Below are 27,537 nucleotides of genomic sequence, written 5' to 3' on the forward strand. Positions count from 1 at the left end.
TAGTTGGCAACTTCGTTTTTAGGGAAAGTAAAGTTTTAATTTGTCAAGAGGTTAACGCCAATGATGTCAACCTTCTTTAATTAAACCAACACCCTAACAGTGAGCGCGCATGCGCACTGACATACAGACACATTAGTATAGCGTCATAGTTTGGTTTTTTTTTGTTTTTACGGCATATCAACGTCTTTTATGCTATTTAATGGCGAATCCGTTAATTTTGGAAAACAATTTTTTTATATTTTATATTTTCAAATATTTATTCATGGTGTTTGGTTTGCTTGTTTTATTTTTATATTTTCAAATACTTATTCATAGTGTTTGGTTTGCTTGTTTTATTTTTTTTACAACACATTAAGCCTTTTCATTTTATTTAATGCCGACATTACTCATTTTTGAAAAAAACAAAAAAGGTTTTTATGCCCCAAGTATTTTATATTTTCACATATTTATTCATGTACTTTGATTTGGTTGGGTTTTTTTTACGTCATATGAACACTTTTCGAGATATTTTATGCGGAATTCAGTAATTTCGAAAGGCAGTTTCTATGCTTAAAGTTTATTATGTTTTCAAATATTTATTCATGGTGTGTGATTTGGTTGTTTTGTAATGAAAAATTGTTATTTTTGTTTTTAACTTTGCAGAACATAATTGAGTTTTGCAAAGTGAAAGAAATAGACAATAATATCATTGTTTGATGCATTTTTGGCCAGAGATATTGTATCTTTAGACAGCCTTTCTTGCTAGCACAAGGTGTAAAAATGCAGCAGGCGCAACTTTTATAATTAGAACCAATCTAGTTTATATATTATAAAAAATAAATACTTAAAAAAGGTTACATAAAAAAATATCTTTCTAAATTGAGAGTGTAATTCTCGCAGCGTTTCGGCTGATATAACGTCCGACCTTTTTCATGTGTTTCTTGTTGAAGTCGGAGACTTTTCTGTCGAACTCCAGAATCCTTGCCATAACGGATAAAATACAAGGTGAAATTCAGTTTTAAGTGATACCTTTTCTGGAGGTTAAAGGTTCAATCCACATTGCGTTCGATACTAAGATCTTCTCGTGTCGTGACATGTTCATGCCGTAGATGAAGTCCTGGTTAGTGTTCTCCATAGGCTTCGGTCCATTGTTGGCTTGATTTCTCTGAAGACATCACATGATTTAAAACTTTGCAGAATACATGGGGTAAATTGCCATTACCTTCCCCAGCGCAGTGGCATCTGACTCACTTGTTTGCACTTATCCGTTGTCCTTAGATCATCCGCATAGCTGCAGTCGAATAACGTAACTCTTAATACCATAGAATCGTTGATCTGCTAGAGATTCATCCTCTTCCATGGCCATCCAATGTTCTGCTGCTGACGTCATCAGAGTTATCTTTTCCTAGATGCATGTCTTAACTAAGACTAGGGGTGCATACCTCTCCCAGTGAATTAATGCGTCTTCAGATATCAACCTGGAAATTTCTTATGATTTAACGCGGTATATACAGCACCTAGCCTTCCCAAATTATCCCCCATCTTGTACTGGCCAGGCTCATCGTTGCTTAACTTCGGTGATCTGGGGGAACCGGTGCGTCAACGTGATTGTGCCGAATTATTAAGATGCAATTTCGAAATACTTAAGACGTCTATCTGAGTCATAATCGACGCAACGAGAGAATACTACTTCTGTGGATTCAATAAAGGGCTCCGTTCGAAATTCTGTGCAAACTCCTCAACTGGATAGAAATATGATCTAGTTCGACAAGATACAATTGAAGAAGGTCGGAGGTTACATCGGCCAAAATGTTGTAAAAATAACACCCAAGATGAGAACAGTAGCTGGAATGATCCAAATAATACAAAACTCATAATGTTTAGTAAAACATCTGAAGTTGATAGCAATCAATTATCAGCGGCTAGTGTCTGATCGATGCATATCACAAACAGCCCAATTTAATTTTTGTATCATACAAATATTCAGCCTTTAGAACGATGAATATGATATATAATGCGAAATAATTAACATAAAACGAAGAAAAAACTGTTAAAACGTCTGCATTTATTGATTTTGAATTTTAGAGCTTATTAAAAAATTGTGTTGATGGAAAATTATTTATTTTACTCATTTACACCCAATGCATATTATCACTTTGTACGAAATGGGCTAGTGTTTGGGATCGTGTCTAACAATAGAATATGGGGAGTTGAGCAGCCAAATGTGTGTTTCGGTTACATTTTAAAGTTTAGCAGTTCGAAGGAAGAAACTATTTGAGTAGAAGACTTTCCTTATAATATCCTTATAATATCCTTATAATTTCCTTATAATATCCTTATAATTTTCTTATAATATCCTTATCATTTCCTTATAATATCCTTATAATATCCTTATAATTTCCTTATAATATCTTTATAATATCCTTATAATTTCCTTATAATATCCTTATAATTTCCTTATAATATCTTTATAGTATCCTTATAATTTTTTTATAATATCCTTATAATTTCCTTATAATATCTTTATAATTTTCTTATAATATCCTTATAATTTCCTTATAATATCTTTATAATATCCTTATAATTTTCTTATAATATCCTTATAATTTCCTTATAATTTCCTTATAATATGCTTATAATATCCTTATAATATCCTTATAATATCCTTATAATATCTTTATAATTTCCATATAATATCCTCATAATTTCCTTATAATTTCCTTATAATATCCTTATAATATCCTTATAATATCTTTATAATTTCCTTATAATATCCTGATAATTTCCTTATAATGATATAAATAATTTTGCTGCTTATCGGGTCAGTCCAAAGTATACAAGCTCATCAGAGCACATTCTTTTAAAGTACTTGTAAAACAGCAAAGGGACGTAACATTGCGCTGATGAAACATAACTTGCAGCTTGGCCGATAATACAGCACCTATAAGATTGGAGACATTTTTTTTCTTAACTCTGTCTAAGAGTGAAAGACTAGTGATTGATGTACCAGCCAGATGTGGCAACATTATTCAATGCATAAGTGAATTGAATACGATGATTTCAGGTGTGTGTAATTTTCTAGCACGGTAGGGGGAGCCCACTTTCATTGCAGCAGACTGTTCTATTTGTTTTGCTATAGACTAATCAGTTTTAAATAACAAAACAAAATATTATAAAACAAAATACTGAATCATTTTCAGTCTTATTCAAATGCATGTGCTAATAGACTTTGTTAAAGTGTACACAAAACAGTCTTTAAAGTGTTGAACATTACTCTAGTTTAGAAAAGAATGTTATTCGAATTCGAAAATATGCATAACGTTGCCATTTTCATTGTTCAATTGCAATATATTCTGATCGACAGTTTCGTACAAAATTGGACTTTAATTAAGCGAGAAAAAGCTCGTGTTCACATTCAAATATTACAGAAATGTGTAATAATTTAAGTAATACAAAATAATTTGAATTGTATAATTAAATAAAATAATCTATATAATTTAATGGAATGAAAAAATAATTGAAACAATTGAATGAAGTAAAATGAATAAAAAAATTCAATAAAAAAATAAAAAGGTAATTAGATAAAAATAATGTAAATTATTTAAGCTAATAAAATAAATTTAATAAAATATTTATTTGAAATAAACTAAACTGAACTATAATAGTATGCATTCCGCAATTTTTAACATTATTCTCAAAATTTATATAAAACACTTAAATTAAAACGAAAACGCATTCTAATAAAACGATTATAATACAAATTATTTTCATTTATTAACTTCTAAAATATGTACAACTCAGATTTAATTAAACCTGAGTTGTACATATTTTAAAAATTAATAAATCAAATCATAATTTCATGGAAATATACTTTTACTATGTGTAAAACGTAGTAATTTAAAACATAAAAATTATTAAGTAAAATAGTTCTTTCTTTATTATGCATACGTTAGAGATGTTTGCACGTTGAAAAACAATTAAACATTAAAATTTAATATTTATAAAAGTAGTTATATTTTTCTAAAATTTTAGCATAGTCTATTCATTTTGTTAAATGGCTGTTTAATTATTTTTGTTCGTTTATAAAGAAATCCTATATAAAATATATAAAGAAATATAATTTGAAGGCTCGAAATCAAAGCACCATAAATGTACACCTAACACGTCGATATTTGATTCTAACTAGCCCGTGATTTACGCACATTGTTGTTGTTTGCGCACATCGTTAGTTGTTGTTTGACGAAGGCCAGAGGAATAGTTGGCCGGAACGTCATGAAACTAAGAAAGATAAGGATAATAATCCGCAATAAATAAATAAATTAATAAATAATACTCATCTCGATAATGAATTCCAATTAATAATTCCAATTAAATAATACTCATACTTTTTAACTCAAAAAGTTAAAGAACTACGAAGACGGGAGAAGTATCATTTAAGTGAGCGACCAATTGTGCCCCGGAATTTATTTTTCTTACATAGTCACCATTATTCTAAAAGCACTTTAACTAGGAATTTAATAACATATCTTTGCCTCTAATTCAGGTACATGGTAAAGGTTGATTTCTTAGATTCTCACACAGTCAACATCTACAACAGAAAGATAAAACTTTCAGGTCATGCATGCATAAGTTTAGTTATCATAGCAATGCAATTTGCAATCTTCTCTAGGTCATTCGAGTGGAATAAAAAAAAATACTAAGCATTACTTTTTGACCGCCTCTTGCATATGCCATTAAAAACAAAAATAGATTATATTGTTGTCACAAAATCACATTCAATAACAGACAGACAGAGTAACATATATAACCATCATTGGAGGTTTAAAGAAAGTGACGATGGCCTGTAGTTAAGTGGAAAAATTAGGCCAGGACATGCAAATACGTAGATGACCATGACTATGAGGATGAGCGAGGATATTGACATTTGAAAATTTTAAATAAAGTAAAAATCTACTTTCCACAAAAAATAAACTTTACTTTGAGATACTAATAAGAAGTGATACACTTAAATAAATAAGGAGAAGCTTATATAAAGCTGAAATATAAATCCTAAATCTCATATATTGTTTGTAAAATAAGTTTAAGCTAGTTATATATTATATAAATCTCACCTGTCTGTTCAAATGTATGTATGTATGTATGTATGTATGTATGTTTATGTCAGGTCATGTCATATGCTACTGGTACCATGTAACCCAGTACTACCTGCCTCATGGCCGGGTCACTGGCGACTAAACTGGTTCCCCCACCAGACTTGTTTGGTGAGGAGGGCGGCTAGTCTCCCTGAAGGATTAAAAACAAGACCTTCCAAAGGGCGAATGAACTCTTTTTCTGGGTCAACGGCCAACTAGCACCGTGTATATTTGTGTGTGTGTATATGTGTATTGGGGTGGAGAGGGCTCCCGTAAGCCGTGGTGAAGGCAACCTTTCTAGGAGAAGCAAATCTCTGATTTAAAAAACCATAAAGTGGAAGACCAGTACCCGCATTAAGCTGGTCTGCAGTTTAATTTGTTGCTGGCTGTCTTGCTCTTGCTTGTTGCTGGATCTCAACATTTTGAACCGAGAGAGAGACTTAGCTGTCGTACAAAGCTAAGACTCTGTAACATCATCTTCGTATAGATACTCCCTCAGACATTTGGGCTCATGGATTTTAAATGTATGAGGGAGTGGCACTCGTCTGACAAGACGTTGCAATCATCATGTATGTATGTATGTATGGATGGATGGATGGATGAATGTCTGCCTAAAACTTTCGACAGAGGGGACGGATTTTCACGAAATCAGTATCGTTTTTAAACTCGACCCTTCGAACGACAAATATCGAAAAATTGGCTAAAAACATTAATTTCTTCACTTTCGACTGGCCACTTTTCTATAAGGAGGGATCACTTTCTTCGCCGATATTTTCGAAAGTAATCCCCTCTTTTCCATTGACTATCCTTAATTTAAACCTTCGCCACTTCCGGTTTGGCGATGGACGCAACAGCAAAGACATCACGTTTTTTTACGTTCTTTTCCCCCTTCACGGTATGGGTTCGAGCCTGCCTGCCTACTACTACCACTATTTTTTTGCGCAACACACACCTCTAAACACCCGGGCAACACCGGTCACCGTCATATTATATATTGAAAAGTATAAGATTGTTATATTTCACAAAAAAATGTATTATAACAGATAAAATGCCTACCTCTTGTTGGAAATAAAGAGAGCTAAAATTACGGCTTAACAAAATGGGTGAATTTTATAATTATCTAGACTTAATTTTTAAACAGGGTAGATGAGTTCATGAGAAACTAAGCGGATCCACAAATGATTGAGTAGATACTAGTGATGGGACGATTCAGATATTTTTTATTTATTCCAATTAATTGTCCCAACATTAGTAGATGCATTTAATTATTACGTTAAACAAAATAAATTTAAATTTTATATAGAGGATTTGATGCATTGAAACTTTGGATAATCACATCCTGACATATAGGGTTAAAAAGCAAAAATAAAATTAAAAACAAAACAAAAACAAATCTGATGATGAATTGCGTTTGAAACAAAATGGCGAAAGCAACACAATTGGGATGGCTGATCCGAGTTAGTCATTCAAGCAGACAGCAACACCATTCGCCGACATTAATCTACACGTCTTTCCTTTTCCACAAGAGACATCCATTTGTTCAAATATTTACGGAGAGCAATTCGCAAAATGAGAAAATGAAATTACTTTCCCTGATAAACGTGTCCTCCTAACAACAACCGTTTATAATATACTCTGAAAAATGTATTATTATACTAAAACTCTACAAATTTTAACGCCATGATGTCATTTCTAACACACTTTTCAAGCTTAACAACTAAGACTGGAACGCTATGTTTTGGTTTCGATTCTAATCGTTGGCATATGAGTCATATTTTTTAAACTTTTGAAATCACTACTATACAGCCATAATCAAAATAACGCAGCATCTATAAAAAGATTAGATAATAGTTTAAACCTACACATTTAAAAGTGAAGAATCATACAGTGAAGCATTCAGAGCGAATGTAAAATATTTAACAGTAGATTGTAAATTTTTTTTTTGCTTAAAAGCCCCTCTCAAGCGTTTTTTAGCGTTTCATTCCAATATTCAAAATGATTCATTGGTTGTTTCCTATTTTTTCAGGTAATATTTGATTCCTATTAGTGCTATAATAGTATATTTAATTGAACATGCCCCCAAATAAGCAGCTTCCAAAGATTAAAAGGGCACACATTATTGCTTGGTCTGGTGAAGGACATTCTGATGTAGAAATTGCCAGGAAGATGGAATTTTCAAGGAAGGGAGTTCAAAACAACGATTAAAAGTTACAAATGTTAAAGAACAGCCGCCTGTTCTTGTAAGTGAGTAAATATGAGATAGGATAGCCAAGGATTCGAACTTGCGAAGCTAGATTTGGAATTGAGAATTCTGATCATAAGTTAAAATAAATACAGAATGTTATTGAAAATGGAATGTAGAATTACCATTGTTTAGTTCACATAAAATAGTTAGATATCTGTTTATTGAAAAAGAGATTGTAATGATGTAATTTTGTGTCTGTTAAAGAAATTAAATTAAAATAAGGAATTTAAAAACGGACAATGGAAAATGCTTGTAAAGTGGGTTAATCAAAAATTAGGTTAGAGAGTCGGCTTTGTGGAAACGTGAGGCGTGTCAGGCCGCGTGTCTGATATGCACGTGTTGGTCATGCAATGACGTCATGAGTTTTTAATATAGTTGGAGCTTGGCAAAGGATACGTCGGTCAGTTAGTCAGGGGAGAAGAGAGCAATCAATGAGTCAGAGACAGAGCTGACATGGAACCTTGGAAGCGAAGGGGACAAGAAAGAATTATGTAGAGGCTTGAATTCCTTGATGCAAAGCCATTGACCGGTCGAAAATGGAATAAACGAACATCATCATAATTTTGTATCTGCGTCTTCGTGTTATGTTATTCAACAACAGAAAAGTATTGTGAATTCATATTATAAAAACTTTGTGAAAATCATCATCTCAAAAATAGGTAAAGAAATATATGTGTCAGTGTTATAGAAACACTCCCATTCACAGAACTGTCAACAGTATAATGCCAAACTATCCCCTCTAACTCTCGGTCTATCTATCTATATATCAAATCTCCTCTCATTGTATATTACATGCCGTCGGCTCTCCTGTATTAACATGTACCCTGTCTGTTTATACATACAAAACTGTCTCTTTATATATACGCGATATATCTGCACACCAACATGAACACTCTAACACGAACAACGAATATATACGTCATCTCTAAAATATAACACCAAGTATGCAACACAAGGAAACAAAGTTTTTCAAAAACGGAAAGAAACAAGGCTGCATAAAGTCTACAACCGCCAGGAAAGACATATCTTTGAAAAGAGCATCCCTTGCAGATAGAAAGAAAAGTTCTTCAGAGCTTGCTGCTGAACTTAGGAAGGATCCAAACAAAAACATATCATGTCGAACAGTGAGAAGAAGGGTATTAGAAGTGGGATTAAAAGGATGCAAAGCAAGGATGTAGCCAGACTTGTCTTAAGTCAACAAGAAAAACAACTAGAATTTGCAAAAAAAAAAACAAAAACAAAAAAAACATGAAAATTGGTTTGGTCTGACGAAAGTAACTTTGAAGTGAACATCATCTATTTCTTAAATTTTGGAACAATTTACATTTTTACGTTTTATAACATTTATTCCAAAATTATAACAAATTCTGTTTTTCATCAAATTTTGGCGCCACTGGAGCGTTTTATATTCACTGTAGGGAAAGAGAGGAATTTCATCCTGATTGTTCGGTTCTAACTCTCAAATTTGGAGGAGGAAGCGTAATGGTTTTGGTCTGCATGGCTTCTTCAGGTACTGGAATGATATATACATGTGAGGGCAGAATGAACTCCACAAGTTTACAAAACCTCTTTGACTAAAATATTTAATAATAACGTTCAAAGTGATGCAATCTTCTAACAAGACAATGCTCCATACCATCAATCGGTTGGTTCGAAAAAAAGGGATTACAGTGATGAAATTACTCCTCAATCCCAAGATCTAAATCTCATTGAAACTTTGTGGTTCCATCTAGTAAAAAAAAGGTGAGAATGCACAACTTTTCACAAAAAAAATAAAAGAATTAGATGCCAAACTCATGAAGGATGGCAGAAAATAGATCCTACCACCAATTTAGCCAATGATATGTAAAAACGCATAAAAGCTGTTATAAAGGCAATCGGAGGACATGTCAAATAATGATTCTTGTTAGCATAGATTTTTTTAATGTTTACACCACCATTCTTTACCTTAAAATACATAAGTTTGAATCATAATTTCGATTTTTCATTGGTGCAACATAATTTTGGCCAATAATTTTGGGTACAATATAATAATCAATCGAATATTAGCTTTATAATAATAAATAAGAATTGTGCATAAATTAAAATATCATATTTAAGCGTATTTTACAACCGGGCAACGTCAGTCGACCACTAGTAACAATATAAATGTATGCATATTCATGTGTATATAGCGGGAAGTTAAGCAATGCAGAGATTAGTAAATATTTAAGTGGGTGACCGATGGCATTTGGTAAGAAGTTAATGTGAAGGTGTTATCAAATATATCTTTGAGTTTTGATCTTATGAGATCAGAAGATATTATCACAGGGAAAATATAATAAGAAATAAAAAAACAAACTATGTTTATTAAAATAACTCTGATTAGGTTTTAAAAATTACGCAAAAACTTTTTTTAATGATTATTGAACCTACATGCTAAAAATCTTTAACCATTTCTATATTACGTTCCCCCGTAGATTGATACAAATCAAGTGGCAAGGCAAAATATCAGACACAGAGGTTTTAACCCGGTTAAACTTTTCGTCAGGACACACCATGTTACAGCAGTGCCAGATTCGTTATGCAGGTGATGTATGTTGAATATCAGTTTCAAATATTTTCAAAACAGTTCCTTTATGGTCAGATCAAGAACCGCAGCAGGCCAGCAGAAAATGGTCCAAAGACAGTCTGAAGGTCACCCTCAGACAGTTCGTTTTGTATTCTAACTCGTGGAAAAAAACTAACTTAGGACAGATGTTTCTTACGAGCCGCAACTCACAAACGGGCTACATTTACTGAGTCCGCGCAATGAAGAACACAAGAGTAAACGCACCATTAGAAAAGACCGAGCTGTCATCATCTCTGATACAGAATCATCTTACAGGTGTCCAACATGCGGGAAATACTTCAGCGCTCGAATCAGTTTAACAGGCCATCACCGTACAAACAGATCAATTACATGATCACGGTCATCTTTGCAAGCGATCGATGAACATCTTTAGTTCAAATAATTCAAATAATACTGATTGATTACAATGTAAAGCATTTATTCCTGAGGAATTACACTCCAAAAAAATAGCAGTTCTTCTCTGGTCACCTAAGAGTTAGATATGATTATCTCGTTCTATTTAGTATAAACAATGTCCGGTCAGGAAAAGTATGATCGCACTATCACCTATTTATAAGTCCGGTCCAATTTCACAGGGAAATCATGTCTTTCGATTTGATGTGCGTGTAAGTATTATGTACGTATTATGTGCGTCTGTATTGAATGATGAAGAATGGGTTTTTGATTTTAGATTGAGTAATGCATCAAGTGAGAACATCCTGAATGAGTTATAGTTTGAGTAAAATATCTGAAGACATCACGAATTATACTAAGCATGAACGTTACTTGTTTATTTAATCGACTATACTAACCTTCTTAATATTATGGACCTAGTAATAATGAAAACTTTCTCATTTATTGTTTTTATAATCTATAAGTTTCGTGGTTAAATTTTAAATTCTGAAGAAAAAAACAACATATAGAGACATATATTCGATTTAAGAATTTATTGTTTGACAAAAGGAATATATATGATAGTGGGTGAGGGAAGCCTCTTAGATGAGGGAAAGAGGAGTGTGGTGGAGTAGAGAGTGTAAAGAGAGAGGGGAGGGTTAAAATGGGCGAGCATACAGGTTCTTAATGGATTTTTTTCGGCTGGAGGAGGAATTGTATTTTAGTATTCTTTAAAAGGGTTGACCTCTTGATTTTAAGTTCAAATGGGAAATGGATATTCTTGTGATTTTCAATGGGGTTGTGCGTGATAAGGGGTGAGTGTGTTGTTTTTGCTGTGCGGATGGGTAAGCAGATGAGGTGGAGATAGAGACGAGTCATGGTCTGAAAATATGGACTGTTTGGAGGGTTACTTATTTAAGTTAGTTTAAGGTTGGGTTCTTTTACTTTTGAGTGTATATTTAAAGGTGACTTGATAAGTTGAGATAAGTCAGTTAATTATGCTTGTTGTCGTAGTGTTATCCGGTTTAATTAAGTTTGTTTACATTTTATTTAAAATACATACATTTCTGTTTGGAGGTGATCTATGGATGAGTTTGTTTGGATCCATACCATGCGTACATAAATACAGACTTATATACACACGCATCCTTATACTAATGCATATGTGTACTCAATTACATATATACATATCATAACGCAAACACGCATATTAGAGAAGGGAACTAATTATACAGCCGGGCAAGTATGCATGCGCGCGTACTCAAGTGTACAACTGCGCCCATATGCACGACCGAACATCGCTATAATCAAGTGCAAGTATGCAAGTCATACCCCTTTTGACATACCATCGTATACGTACAGCAACTATACATCTACATAAGTGTTATATCTAGAAAGAGATAAAGGTGCGCACACTGATACATATAACATACAAATACAGAGAGCGTGCACCTACCGTTAAAGATATATATACATCAACAAATGATCGGGGTTATCTAATGATTCTATTTTAGATAGGGGATAATGCCCAATTGCCAACGCATTTATATGGTCCAGGGAGATATAGATAGTTAGAGTGTACTAATATACGGCTAAGGTGTGTAACTCCGTTAAATGTCCATGCTCACACACACACACACACACACACACACACACACACACACACACACACACACACACACACACACACACACACACACATATATATATACACACACATAAACATACATACATACATACATACGCGTATACACGCACACACATATAAACATACCTACATAAGCACATATAAACATACGCGTATACACGCACACACATATACGGCTAAGGTGTGTAACTCCGTTAAATGTCAATGCTCACACAAACACACGAACATATATACACATATATATATATATACATATATATACATAAACATACATACATACGCGTATACACGCACACACACACACGTGCATACATACATATATACACTACAGCACATAATCAACGCACGCCTTCAAGCTCACACACACACACACATATATATATATATATACATTCACATATATGAGGAAATGAAATAAATGGAGACAAGATCATACACACACATACACACATATATACACATATACACATATATACACATATATACAGATGTACATAGATATATATATAGAGACATGTACAAACATATACTTGCTCGAACATGCACATGTATAAGTACACATATAGACATACGTAACTATTAACATAGCTACAGCGCATGCAGCATCCACCCTCTCATGCGTACATACATATACACTCATACATACGCAACAACGAATAAGACTGTCCCGTATACTTTTCGAAAAATCAATAAGGAGCAATACGCTTCCGCTATATGGAAATATTATTTTCTGCCCGCTTGGATTTATAACCTCGAACGACACTGGACTCCTTCCGATAATGGATTACCCAGGTTGTATCAACTTCTCTTTTCGTATAAATTTTTCCATATAATTATCCACAACCACTCAAAAAACTATTTTCAATAATTGTGCTGAAAAGCAAAATTAGCGTCTATTCGCAGCTGAACATTTTTCTAACCGGATTTCATTTCCTCTGATGATATGAGCCATTGTTGAAAATCCATGGATTAAGGAAATTAAAATAACGCCTTCTTTATATTCCTTTTGTCAAACAAAAAATTTTTAAATCGAATATATGTCTCTATATGTTGTGTTTTTTTTTTCAGAATTTAAAATTTAACCACGAAACTTACATATTACTCTATTATTAAATATTGAGCTTTTCCTTTTTGGCTAGGATAACCTTGAAAGTATTAGTTCAGGTAATATCTATCAGGATTTTTCATCTGAATTCTATCAGTGTCTTATCTCACTTGTTTATAATCTATATATCTACAAAAGTGAACGTGTGTGTCTGTGTGTCTGTGTATATTTTCCTACGCAATAACTCTGTTAATTTTAAGTCTACAGACTCGAAAGTTGATATACAGGGTACTGAGATTTGGGAACATCTTTTTAATCCGTTTTCGGCCAGAAATTGGGCTGTTAAGGGGTCAAAGTTCAACGATTTGACCTTTGAAAACTCTACTAAACTCCTCCACGAATTTTTGGTCTAAACACTTGAAATTTTAGATATAGGTTCCTTGCACATGGATCTAATTTAATAACTTGATTTAAGCCCCAAATAATAAATGTTAAGGCGTCATAATGGGGGTCAAAATTTAACAAATTGACCGCTTTTTTTTTTTTTTTTTGCTCAACATACACCTCCAAACACCCGGACAATGCCGGTCTGAAATGCTAGTGCTCTATAATACGTAAAAATGTGATTAAGTTTATGGGTGATTTGAATTAAATTACATCACGAAATTTGATCGAACAATTCACTTCTATTATTATACTACACACGAATTAATCAACGTTTGTTTCCCTAAAAAAAATTTCTGAACATTTTAAATCACACACACACACACACACACACACACACACACACACACACACACACACACACACACACACACACGTTAAAATATTCTACAAATCGAAGTATGTGTTAAAAGAAACTTCCATCTTAATTCATCATAATTTCCAATTAACTGACCAATATCTTCCTAAAATTATGTTTATCACTTTCCTACTTCCTAACTGTGTAGTTTTACCTTGTCTCTCTAAATTTATAATCGTTCAAAAATCTCCTGTCTTTCTCTTAATCTATCTTTTTATAAGGAATACAAAAGATTGTACGAGGTGTCTTCAATATGTTTCCAGACTTTTTTCCGTACAAGCATTAAAAATTGTCTTAGACTCTTGAATATTCAGTTGGTTATTGTTATACATTTTATGAGATGACTAATCAATTTTTATGATTTCAGGTTCAAATAAACAATTACAGAAGGAATTGGAAAACACACTACTAACGACTGATTGTCACGGCTGGTCAATTTCCAAAATACAATCTGGACGTGAGGGCATTTTAGAAGAAGGATATGCAATAAAATTTTGTTTTCAACTTGAAAAAATGCCAGAGAAAGGTATGGAATACTTACGGGTGTTTTGGACCATCTTGTATGAATCGAGCATCAGTTTTTAATGGCATAAGAGATTCAAGGAAGGCAGGGAGTCTGTAAGAGATGATAAGGGGTGTAGGAGGAATAAGGATATCATAACACCAGAGTTGATTGTCAAAAAAAAAAAAAAAAAAAAAAAAAGAAAGAATTTCATGGATAAGGACCGTCGTGCGTCTATAGAAACAATAAGTGTACACTTTGATGTCAGCGTGGACATCAAGACAGTTTATCACCCTCGCTATAATCCAGACCTTGTTCTTTCGGTTATTTCCTAAGCTTAAGGAAAACCTTATAGGCTTTCGTTATGAGACAATAAAGGAGATCAAAAATACTGTGACGATGGTCACTGATATTCTTACATAAGAGGACTTCCATGGGAACTCCCAGAAGTTGTTGGAACGGTATAACAGGTGCATTGCAGCCGGAGGAGATTACTTCGAAGGGGACTAAAGTTCTATGTGTGTACTATCAATAAAATTGCATATACGGAAAAGTCTAGAAACTTATTTAAGGTACCTCGTAAAAGTTCTTTATAAACAAACGTGAATAACACAATTCGTAATACGCTTATACGTCTATCTAAGAGGAAAAACATAGTAAAGATAAAGAAAGAGAGGATATAGCAAGCAGAAAGCGACTAATCTTGTCGTTTCTCTCATATTTACTATTTTGCATCCACTTTTTCGTAAATTAAGTAAAATGGACGACACAATTCCCTCCCTAAAAGCGAATAAAGTTAGCCGAAAGCTAAAAAAAATGCAGGAAAGAAAATAATGTTACGTTGTGTGTACTCAACAAAGAAAATTGACTTTTTAAAAATAAAAAGCAGCCAATTTTATTTGACAGATGGCGTATCGTTATTTTCTTTATAAAAACAGTCAAGTTTATTTAACAGACGATGTGTGGCGTAGAGCGCGAAAGAGAATGGTGGAAGGTTTTGGTGATGTCAGATGGAATCTGAGCAACACATGTCTCTGTCCCAAACAACAACTGTAGTCTCGTCCAGATTTATTTGTGTATATTTAGTTCATGATTTTCGATTAATAAAATATCATTTTCTTTGTTCGATTGTTTTGTGTAGCTAGACTTTCTCGCATTAGTGACCATTCTTCGTTCGAGTTTAATAACCAAGACGATTCATTCATTGTTTTGTTGGCATGTCTACATTCCATTCTCCTCTTCTTTGTTATTGTATAACTCGAGTTCAATAACCAGGATGATTCCTTCATTGTTTATTTGGCATACCTGCTATCCAACAATAATATGATTTATGAAAAACTTCAAATTCGATATAAACAAGTTCCTGTTGAGTCATCCTTAAATAATCAAATTCGACCGGAGATTGTCGATTGATTGTTGATCGTTATTTTCCAGGTCTGTGTTTGTAAATACAGCAAGAATTTGTCAACAATTGTTAGATAAATATTTGAGTCGCTTGTTAGCAAATAATGGAAAAGGTGAAAGTAAACAGGAAAAACTTTAATCAAACTGAATCAATTGCTATGATAAGTAATTGCGATATATGAGGAACGTTCGAAACTAATGTCTCGTAGTTTTTTTATTCCGCCCGAATAGATCATAGAGGATTGCAAAAGGCCAATGTTATGATGACCGAACTTATGCATTCATGAAGTAAAAGTTTCATCTGTCTGTTGCAGATATTAACGGTGTAAGACTAAAAACCCTGTCATGGACCTGCGTTAGAAGCAGAGATACGTCATTAAATTTTTCACTGCAAAAAACATTCTACTGACTAACATTCATTGACGCCTGTTGAATGTTTACGAAACCAGTGCAATTTATGTCAGCACAGTTATGAGATAGGTTCGTCGGTTTCAGAGTGATGACAGAGATGTAAGTTACAGAGCACGTTCCGGACATTTACAACGGAATCACCAAAAGAGGCTGGCAAAAGTGCATTGAGGGTGACTATGTAGAAAAATAAATTCTGGAGCACAAAATGTACCTCATTTTAATAGCACCATTCCCGTATTCGTAGCTCTTCTACGGTTTTGTTTCTCCGTTAAAAAACTAGAGGGGTAAGCAAATTGCATTACTATGATAACTGACCTGAAAGTTTCATTTCTCTGTTGCAGACATTGACGGTGTGAGGCTCTAAGAAAGCAACTCCTGAACTGGACATGCTTTAAGTGCATGGATGCGTAATTGAATTCCTGGTAAAAGTGCGTTGAGAATGTTAGTGACTATGTAGAAAAATAAATTCTGGAGCACAAAACGTCGCTCGTTTTAATAGTACCACTTCCGGTATCGCAGCTCTTCAACTATATGAGTTAGGAAAATTGGATTCTTTATTATTAGAACGACTGAATTGACAGATGGAATAGTCGTTCTATTAAATGTGCGGAATGAGAAAATTCAAGGGTTTGTTTTACTATACACATAGATTCGAAAAAGCTGTCAAAAAACAAATATATCACAAATAAATGTTATCATAGGCAAGATAAGTTACTTTTCTATCTAACTGGATATGTTTTTACCGCTTTTATTCAATGTAACACGTTTATTCCGCTTGAAAAAACATACAGTGTTTACTGATGTAGTGGAAAATTTAAAATGGCGACCGACTCTCTCTTTGACACGGTCAGTTTGGGAAAAGGAGTTAACAATAAAAAATATGCAAAATACTGTTAAAAACTCTGCGAATATATATCAGCCTATGTCACGGTAACATATATTAAGCGATTTTTTAACCATATTAATTCTAGTTTTTTAATTACACCTCCTTTTCCCAAACTGACCGTGTCAAAGAGAGAGTCGGTCGCCATTTTAAATTTTCTACTACATCAGTAAACACTGTATGTTTTTCGAGCTGAATAAACATGTTACATTGAATAAAAACACTGAAAACATATTCAGTTAGGTAGAAAAGTAACTTATCTTGCCTTTGATAACATTTATTTGTTATATATTTGTTTTTTTTTGACAAGTTTTCGAATCTATATGTACAGTAAAACAAGCCCGAAAATTCATATATTTTCCACGTTGTTTTTAATTAATTCTTTTTTTTAACATATATTTGGCGTAAATCTAATAGTATCTAATATTTATAAAACATGAGTTCCTACGATGTTTGAGTTCAGTAACAAAAAATGTTACATTATATGAGAAAATTCCAATTAAAGTCATCTCACACGTCGAGTTGATGTATACCTTTTGTTAATATCTATTTACAAACCGAGTTGCAACAAAACCCAGATTTCTAAAATGTCGTGTCTGTCACCGTCGCTAATGAGCGACAGCGGCCGGAAATCAGCGAAGCGAGAGAGTACGGTCCCGTCAGCCTATAGTCGTGTTCGGTTGTGTTCGGTCTGTCAGTCGGTCAAGTAAAACCCGCCGCCCGTCTCCTTGGGTGAGCGACCACCGTGGCGCCAAAGCGAGCCGCTTGCCAGCCATGAATGTCAGAGACGGCCATATGAATATATACATACGAAGATTTCCCTTGGTGGCTGCTCTTGGTGGCCATTAAACACAAAGAGAGTGTAATGTTTTTGCGTGAATGATAATGCCACAGTGGCCATTAGAATAAGCAACACGTTTCAGGCTTAATAGGTTTGTGCGTTCAGATTCATTCCATCTCCATGTGATAGTTTGCAATAGAATAAGACTCTTAATGCAGCTTGTATTTCTCTGTCTCTGTCTCTGTCTCTGTCTCTGTCCCTCTCTCTCTCTCTCTCTCTCTCTCTCTATATATATATATATATATATATATATATTTGTTTGATATATATATTTCTCTTTCTATCGTATATATATATCTTTCTCTATATACATTATTCTCTTTCTATATATTATTCTCTCAATATATCGTTCTCTCTCTCTTTCTCTCTTTCTCTCTCTCTCTATATATATATATATTTGTTTGATATATATTTGTTTGATATATATATACATATATATATTTCTCTTTCTATCGTTCTCTCTTTCTCTCTATTATTCTCTCAATATATCGTTCTCTCTCTTTCTCTCTCTCTCTCTATATATATATTTATATATATATATGTATATATGTATATATATATATATATCGTTCTCTATATATATTTATACAATTCTCCCTTTCTTTATCGATCTCTCTTTATATCGTTCTATCCCTCTATCATCCTGTCTGTTTGTCTGTTTGCCTCTCACTCTCTCTTATATATATATATATATATATATATATATATATATATATATATATATATATATATATTAGACCACCCGCGACCCGTTGGGTCAGTACGTTATATTAGCTATGGAATTCATGTATGAGCGTGACACTTGTGACATAAAGAAAATAGTTTTTTTTTTACATAACAGAAGCATTTCTATGAAAGTATATTAAAATGAAAAAAGAATATAGATAGATTTCTATGAGTCGTTCTGTTTATTATAATTGTTATTTTTTTTAAATTACAGTTACTGAATTATAAGTGGTTGGTCATACTTATGCACTGAACAGGTATCATAATCCTTATTATAGTTAAATTCAAATTTTGATATATCATCTTTTAAATGAAATTGTTAGTTGAAAGTACAGAATAATAAAAAAAACACTCTCCACATGTTAATAATGGCTTTTTAAATAGAAAATGAAAATAAAATGTAACTTTTTTCATTTAATTTAAGCAAACATTCAGTACCCATTGTGTAAAGGAAAACACTATTTAATGTAATAGAAATGTGTGCATTTACCGATTCAGCTTTCCGTTTGGAAATGTAAGCAGACGACTTTAAAAAACATGGGAAGAAGAAAAAGAAATTTTTTTGTAATAACGCCCTCTAGTAAAAAGGTCTGCATTAGTTAAGGGGGATAACTCTATCCAGTTTTACATCGCTCCCTTTTTCTCTCTCTCACACATACACGTAACTATTTCTCGCGTACGTAACGAAAACAGAGGGAGTAGGAGTGTTGAAATCTATTAGAGGGAAAGTGAGAGGTGTTTTCTTTCCATAAATTGTATAGGATAATATTTCATATTATTAATAGATTCATAGATAAATAGATTTTATAATATATATTATAATTATCTATGAATCTATGTATTATTTGTATATATAAATAACTATTTGATCAAATTAAATGAAATTGTTTGTATTAAAAGCGATATAAAAATTCCGGAATTGGAATAACGGATTGAAGACGTTGCTATTTACGCATGCGCAACCGGATGTTGAAAACCGGAAATCTGATTGCAAACATACAAGATCCATAGAGTTTTAGTATTATATAGATATATATATATACGTTTTATTTTTTATTACCGTATTTTTCTGTTTAGTTACATTATTGTTTCAGTTACGCGACCGTTTTTTGGCCGTCATCTAGCCTCCTTAGACTTTTACAGAAATGTTAGTTTATGGTGGAATACTACAACAGTATTGAGCACTTTCTTCAGGTTTTTATTAAGTACCATTTCTACTATATACATATATATATATATATATATATATATATATCATTATGTCTATATCGTTCTCTATATACCAGTAATCGGCGAACAGGAGTAAATTACCCCAAATGAGATAAATTAGAAATGGGGGGAGGGTAATGAATGTGCTACAGATGTGGATGTGTTAAATGAAAGAAAGTTGGAGAAAGGAATGCATTGAAAACTATGGAAACGGAAGAAATATCAGTATGGAAACTGCTTCATCAGTATTGAATCAATATTGAAACTGTTTTTAACCCCCAATTAGACCGCTTTTGTTATCTTGGTGGTGGCATCTTGGTGATGGAGCTGCTTCTGCCATGCTTGGTCACGTCAATAGTTTTGTGGTTTTGGTCAGACAACAGACAATCTGCTGGTCAATCTTTATTTATTCCGTGATCATCTACCTGGTGGATTTTTGACCTAGTGTGTTACGAAAGAAACAACCAGGATTATAGGTAAGCGGAGTCTGGACAAAGGAAAAAAAATAAAATCAAATAGATTCATAGATAAATACGTAATAGATGTGTTGTTTTTTTTTTTCAGATGGCATCAATAAGGAAAAGGACAGAGTTTTTTTCCACAGAAAAAGAGGACAAAGGACAACTGAAGCCTCAATGTGTCGTTTGTACGAAAGTATTGACTGCCGAGTTTTTTTTTAACGAATCATCTGAAGAAATACTTAGACAAGGTTCATTCACATCTGTCTTCCAAATCAAGGAGAATACTTTGAGAATCTGGAAAAACAATTAAAAGACAAAGACTGGAAAGTAACAAGAGCGCAACGTTTGACCAACATTCAGCTGCAATAGCAAGGTTTGATGTGTCAGGGTTGATTGTGCGAAACCAAAACACACACACACACACACACACACACACACACACACACACACACACACACACACACACACACACACACACACTGTTGGTGAAGACTTAATCAAGATCGAGGCTGGAAAAATGTCAGAAAGAATGTGTGGGTAGGAAGTAACTACATAACTGAATGCTGTAACGTTGTTTGCTAGAGTTATTAAATCAAGAATTTCTATCTTGGCAGAAAATGTGAGAGAACAAGTGATTTCTTCAGTAAAAAAAGTAAAGCGTTTGCAATTCAACTTAATGAGACAAAAGATGTAAGTAGCAATTAACAATTGATGGTATACAATCGATGTAGATGCCCTGATAGAATCAAAGAAGAAATGTTGTATTTACTTCTTAAGTGGAAAACTCGTGGTATTGATATGTTTAATAAGGTTGATGCATGCTTCAAAAAAAAACAAAAAACAAAAAAAAAACAAGTGTTGATTTGAAGTGAGAAGATTGTATTGTAGTATCAGTTGATGGAGCTGCTTCTGCCATGCTTGGTCACGTCAATAGTTTTGTGGCTTTGTCCAGACAACAGATTCCAGATATTCTAACGATCCATTGTATAATACATTGTGTTACGTTCATTATGTTGAACAAAGATGGCGGTAAAGAATCAGTCCAGTTCCGATCTTGAGTGTTAAGTAATTCCTAGTAACAAAGATGGCGGTGAAGATTCAGTGCAGGTTCATGACAGAGACGACGGCGAATTGATTGAATCCAAAATTCGACAATTCTTTTAGTAACTTTGGAAGCTTCTGATTGGTTGGTTATTATAACTTGTGGTTATAAAAACGATGGTCGAAATCATTAGTGCCATACCCCATTAGTAGTCTAAAACATTTTAACACATTGTCAGGCATTATTTGTGAAGAAGTAGAAGCTGTGTTAAATGATGTCGTTAAGATTGTTAATGTTGTAAAAGGGTATGCACTAAACACGAGAATATTTCATGATTTATGTGAGGATGGAGAGGTTGAATATTCAACCCTTATTTTCCATACGGAAGTGAGGCGACTTTCACGTGGAAATGTCCTGAATAAAGAGTAGACTCTTAAAACAGAACTCGAAATGTTTCTGACTGATCAAAAACACACACTTGCAGAAAAGTTTAGAAAAATCTACCTGGCTTGCTCTTCTTTGCATACAGAGCTGACATTTTGAGCATGTAAATGAGCTTTACAATGAATTGCAAGAAAAGAAAGTAAATCTTTTGTTTGTAAAGGGGAAACATTCAGCATTTGTAACAAAGCTTCAGTATTAGAACTTGAAATTAAATGCCAATAAGACTGCCACCTTTCCAAAACTAGGACCGATTTCGGAAAACTGTTAGGACTGCATTGTTAAAACAAAACTTTGAAATATATTCTGTGACTATTTTCCAGAATTTGATTCCCATACTGTCAGCTGGGTTGTAAATCCCTTCCAAAATGAGCTGATTTACCTGAACGATTGTAGAATATGTTATTAAACTTCGTTCCAATCAAACAAAAATGAAATTTGAGAGCAAAGTTAATCACTCAATTAACAATCAAACATTTTTTCTGATAAATACTTTTTGTTTATTTATCAGCCATGAATTTAGGGGCCTTAAATGATTTGATTTTTTATGGACCGTTCTTTTATGAGTTTGTAGCCAGTTAAAATAGTCTTTAAGGGGCTAAAAAGGAGTTAAGATTGAAAAGAATCGTTATAAATTTTGTATATTCATCCTAGTTTATTTTTAACCAGTTCATATGTGGCTCACGTTGGTACAGTGGTAACGTCACCAGCTTTGAATGATACAGTCTTGCTTTCGGTTGGGTAGAGTTCTCAAATGTCAAATCGTTGAACTTTGACCCCTTAACAGCCAAATTTCTGGCCGAAAACGGATTAAAAAGATTTTCCCAAATCTCAGTACCCTGTATATCAACTTTCGAGTCTGTAGACTTAAAATTTATAGAGTTATTGCGTGGGGAAATGTACACAGACACACAGATACACAGACACAAACACAGACACGTTCACTTTTATAGATATACTAGCATTTCAGCCCGGCGTTGCCCGAGTGTTTGGAGTTATATGCTGAGCAAAAAAAAAAAAAAAGCGATCAAATTTTTTTAACCTTGACCCCTATTATGACCCCTTAACATTTATTGTTTGGGGCTCAAATCAAGTCATTAAGTTAGATCCATGTCCAAGGAACCTATATCTAAAATTTCAAGTGTTTACACCTAAAATTGGCGGAGGAGTTTAGTAGAGTTCTCAATGGTGAAATCGTTCAACTTTGACCTCTTAACAGCCAAATTTCTGGCCGAAAACCGATCACAAAGAGTTTCCCATTCTCAGTACCCTGTATATCAATTTTCGAGTCTGTAAACTGAAAATTGACAGAGTTATTGCGTAGGCAAATGTACACACACAGACACGTTCACGTTTATAGATAGATAGATAGATAGATAGATAGATTAAATGTTGTAATTTATCATTAAATTGAAGAATTAAATAAGTTTTTAATTATATTTTCACCGCAAAAAAAAAAAAAACTCTTTGATGTAGGCGCTACTATTAGGGATATAAGTTGCAGGGATGCTATATAGGGAATTGAGCAGCAAGATGTCCGTTTACATTACACTTGAACTTCTGCATGTCAGTACAGTTGAGGAAGCAGGAACCCGGAAGGAAATTCCAAAGTCAGGCAGTTCTAGGAAATAAATTATTAGAGTAGAAGGCTTCTTACATCTAGGGGTCTCTACTGTGTAGGGGTGGAACTTTGCTGCATGTCAGGTTTATCAAGGCGTATTTACGTCGAGGGGGCACAAGAGCTTATCAGGTTGGCGACTCTCTTTTGAATCCTGTCCAGCAGTGAGAGACTAGTCGCAGATGCACCAACCCAAAATGTGACAACAATACTGCATACATGGGAGAATGGTGGCCTTATAGAGGTACAGGATACTTTCAGGCGTAAGTAACTTTCTAGCAAGACAGGACAACCCCCCCTCTATGCAGCAGTCTTGGCAATACTCTCAATGTATCTGTTCTAGCTCATGTTCCCTGTGAACGTTAGCGTTTTATCTTTAGCCATAGCTATTGGTGGTTGAGAAGGTTTCTTGTAATTATTAAAGAAAACAAGCTTAGTCTTGACAGCATCGTATGTTACCATCCATTTTAGACCCCATTCCACTACAGATCGGAGATCTTCTTCTAGGGTTTTCGGCATTGCCCTGCATATGTTTTCGTTTGTTTTCTTGTCGTGCGTGTTATAGAGCGCGGTGTCGTCAGCAAATATACCCCTCCCAAAGACCATTTTATCAGGGAGGTCATTTATGAATATCTGTAATAATAAAGCTTCAAGGAACGACCCCTGAGGTACACCCGTATTTATATCATATTGTTTAGATGTGTGACCATCGAGGACAACCTGGATCCTTCTCTTATTTAAAAAGGATTTAATTATGTTTAGTATTCGTTCAGTCATACCATCAGTTATGATTTTTATGAAGACCATTAGATATATCTAGGTCTATTGCCCTCCCATCACCTGCCTTATCCAATGCATGGTATATAAGTTCAGTGATTACAGTTAGGATATCTGCAGGTGAACGGGCTTGTCTAAATCCATATTGATGGTCGAACAGAAGTTTCGCAACTGTAAGGTGGTAGACTAGAGCTTGTTTAATTATGGACTCAAATATTTTGGGACGATAATTCACGAATTCTTGTAAACTCGTACCACAGAAGCAGTTTTCCAGCAGCAAGAAAAGCCTGATTCGTTAAGGCAGTTGTCGATGAGTTTGGAGAGAACTGGAGCAACTTCAGCGGGGCATTTTTTAAATAGTACAGCCGGGATGAGATCAGGTTCACATGCTTTTGAGGTGTCTAGGGTTTTAGATCATCTAGTGTGGTTTCTGTTCGGAAAGGAAAATCAAGGAGGGAGTGGTTTGTTGGATCCAAAGAAGAGTTTGAGACAAATAGACGAGCAAGCATGTTAGCTTTCTCAATTGCCGTGCAAACAACATTATGATTGTTGGATAATGGGGGGATTGTTGATTGCCATTATTTACTTTTGTAGATTTTCCAGAAATCGTGAGTTTCTTATTTCTTCGCTTCAATACGTTTTCTTCTTACAATTACTTCTAGCTTCTATAAACTTTTGTCTGTTTGTACTGGACCTATGTTAGATAAATCCGCGGTATGAATGTTTCCTCTGAGCAATGGTTGTTGCGCAAGTAGAAGTAAACGATTGGGTAGAGTGGGGTTTGCTATAGAACTTCCGTGTAGGAACATGTGCTTCAATTGCTGCTTTGTACCATTCAGTGGTTTCATTTGCAGACTATTCCGCAGGAAGAGAAAAGATATTTCCCCAATGGGGCATCTCTGATGTGATCTCTAATGGTATCCCAGTCAGTCTTATTGTAGTACTTTGTCGTTTTGAGCAATGGCTCTTCAACTTCAAGAGTGTAGAGTGATGTCTATCATTATCACACCATGATCAGCATTCCCGAGTGGGCAATGGGAATTTGTTACACAATCCTCAGGAACTGTTGTCAGAAATAGATCCAGAAGTGAAGCTTGCTGGTTCTGGCGATCTGGGAGTCGGGTCGGGAATGTTACTGTCTGTGTCAAGAAATGGGATATAAAAAAGCTATGGATGATGCTACCAGCTGTGTCTGAGCAGTTAGAGAAGCCACACCAATTTTTGCGATGGGCGTTAAAGTCACTGAATACATGTATTTGGGTGCTAGTGTCAAGGGAGAGTGCTGCATATATGCTGTCAGAGATGTGATTGATTAGATCATAGTCGTGGGTTGAGGGATAGCGATAAAGAAAATATAGGTGGATAATGCTATGTTGTAAAGTTAGTATAAAACACATGAAGTTCTGACCATCTGATTCGAGTTAACGTTCCTTAGTCATATGGAGGGTGTTTCGAATATAGACTCTAAGTTCGTTCGTGTGTCTGCCAGAGTCCTTATGACAAACTGGAAGATAACCAGACATGTTAAAGATGTTAGAGGGGATGGGGGAGCGCAAGTTAGTTTCGCTTAGGGCTAAAATATCCAGTGAGTTTGCTAGAAGAAATGATTCTACATCATCTAAGTTAGTTTTAAGTCCACGGATATTTGTAAATGCAAGCCTCAAGGGAGAAGGCGAATCGTTGTTCGAGTGTGTGTCTTGTTTGATCTTTATTTTGGATTGAGCTGTCATTTCATTTTATTTCGTAGTTTTAGTTTAGGTTGAGAGATGCTAGACAAAGCAGATGTGCATAGCCACCATCATGCAACACAAATAGACCATTAGCCGACTCTGTATCCACAGGAATATGGCCTTGGAAATGCCCACCATAGATAAGTGCATGATCCTTTTCTATACACGATATGGCACTATAAATATCCCGATATTATACAACTGATGATAGAGCAACCGCTCTAAGCGCTACTAAAGAGTTAGGACTCTAGACTTTCAGTCAGAAACAGCAGCCAGCAACTATCAAACCAGGTACCTTCAAACCTGTCCGGCAAGAGTGGCCCAGTCTAATCATGTTAGTATACATGGTAAACAAGCACCACCAAGATGCCCAGTTAAAGGGAAAGAGGCAGGTTTAGCGGCGTTCTTTATCCTAGTCAGACAACAAGGCCAAGAAGCACTGGGCATCTCTTTTCTCCTTATTAATAAGCGGAAACAGGGCTTACTTACTCCTTAAGCAGTTTAGGTTTGCAAACCGGTGATTTGATCGAGTCATCAGCTCTAGTGAGGTTGTTGACCAGGACTAAGGAGGCCTCTCTCCCCGGTTAGGTGCCAAGACGTATGAGATCAGTGGCATCGGTTTGACATCGGAGCTTTCATTCTCCTAGATGGATGACATGACGAGATGTACGGGTTCATTAACACCGAGAGGGTTAGCCCCGCACCTGGTTTCAAAGCCAAGTATTTCTAAGCCCCCCCCCGCATTGGTAGTTAGAGTTATTTGCATTAGTATACAACATAGTAAGTTTTTGCTATAAAGTTTCACTCCTCAAAATAAGATAAGATCGGAAAACATCAATATAAGGGAATTAAGAAAGAATAAAGTTGAATACAATTTGAAATGCTATATACTAAGAAGTGCAATCTAGAATCATATCATATGATAATATATAAAGAAAGTCTTCTAAGCAAATGACAGTAAGTAATTAAAAAATATTTACATGGATCTAAGTATATCTTGTCTCGACTAAAACCCGATTAGATTAAGTTAAAATGAATTAAACTATCAAAGCATGCAAAATTAAACATTTTTCTTTATAAAAACGCAGGACACAAAATATTTTAAATAATAATAATAATAATAATAATAATAATAATAATAATAATAATAATAATATTAATAATAATAATAATAATAATAATAATAATGATAATAATAATAATAATAATAATAATAACAAAGTCTTTCGCTAGCGAGGACTACTATTGAGCGTAACCAGTTATACACTCCTTTTGAAATTTTCATCTCTATTTTTCTCGTTATTTACTGAATATTTTTAATGAAACCTATATGAAATATGTTCCTTATTAAATTGTAAAAATGTTCTATTCTGAAAGAAGTTTTAAAAAATTTTATCTAAAAAAGTTATTTTAAAGTTTTTGTTAAAAAAGTTGTGATTTTCTCATTATTCAGACATGTATGTCAAAGAGGGAGTTGCAAAAATGAGTTGTGGTCTGAGGAGAAATAGAAGCTGAAACAGAGAGAATATTCAGACCTGTAATAATACAAAAAGGGAGTTGCAAAAATGAGTTGTGGTGTGAGGAGAAATACAATCTGAAATAGACAGTAGGAGAGTTTTTATAAATACATACAAAACCACATTCATTTTTTTTAAATT

Source organism: Euprymna scolopes, chromosome 1, assembly GCF_053919585.1.
Source record: "Euprymna scolopes isolate OS-2025 chromosome 1, ASM5391958v1, whole genome shotgun sequence".
In the NCBI taxonomy this organism is placed as follows: Eukaryota; Metazoa; Mollusca; class Cephalopoda; order Sepiida; family Sepiolidae; genus Euprymna; species Euprymna scolopes.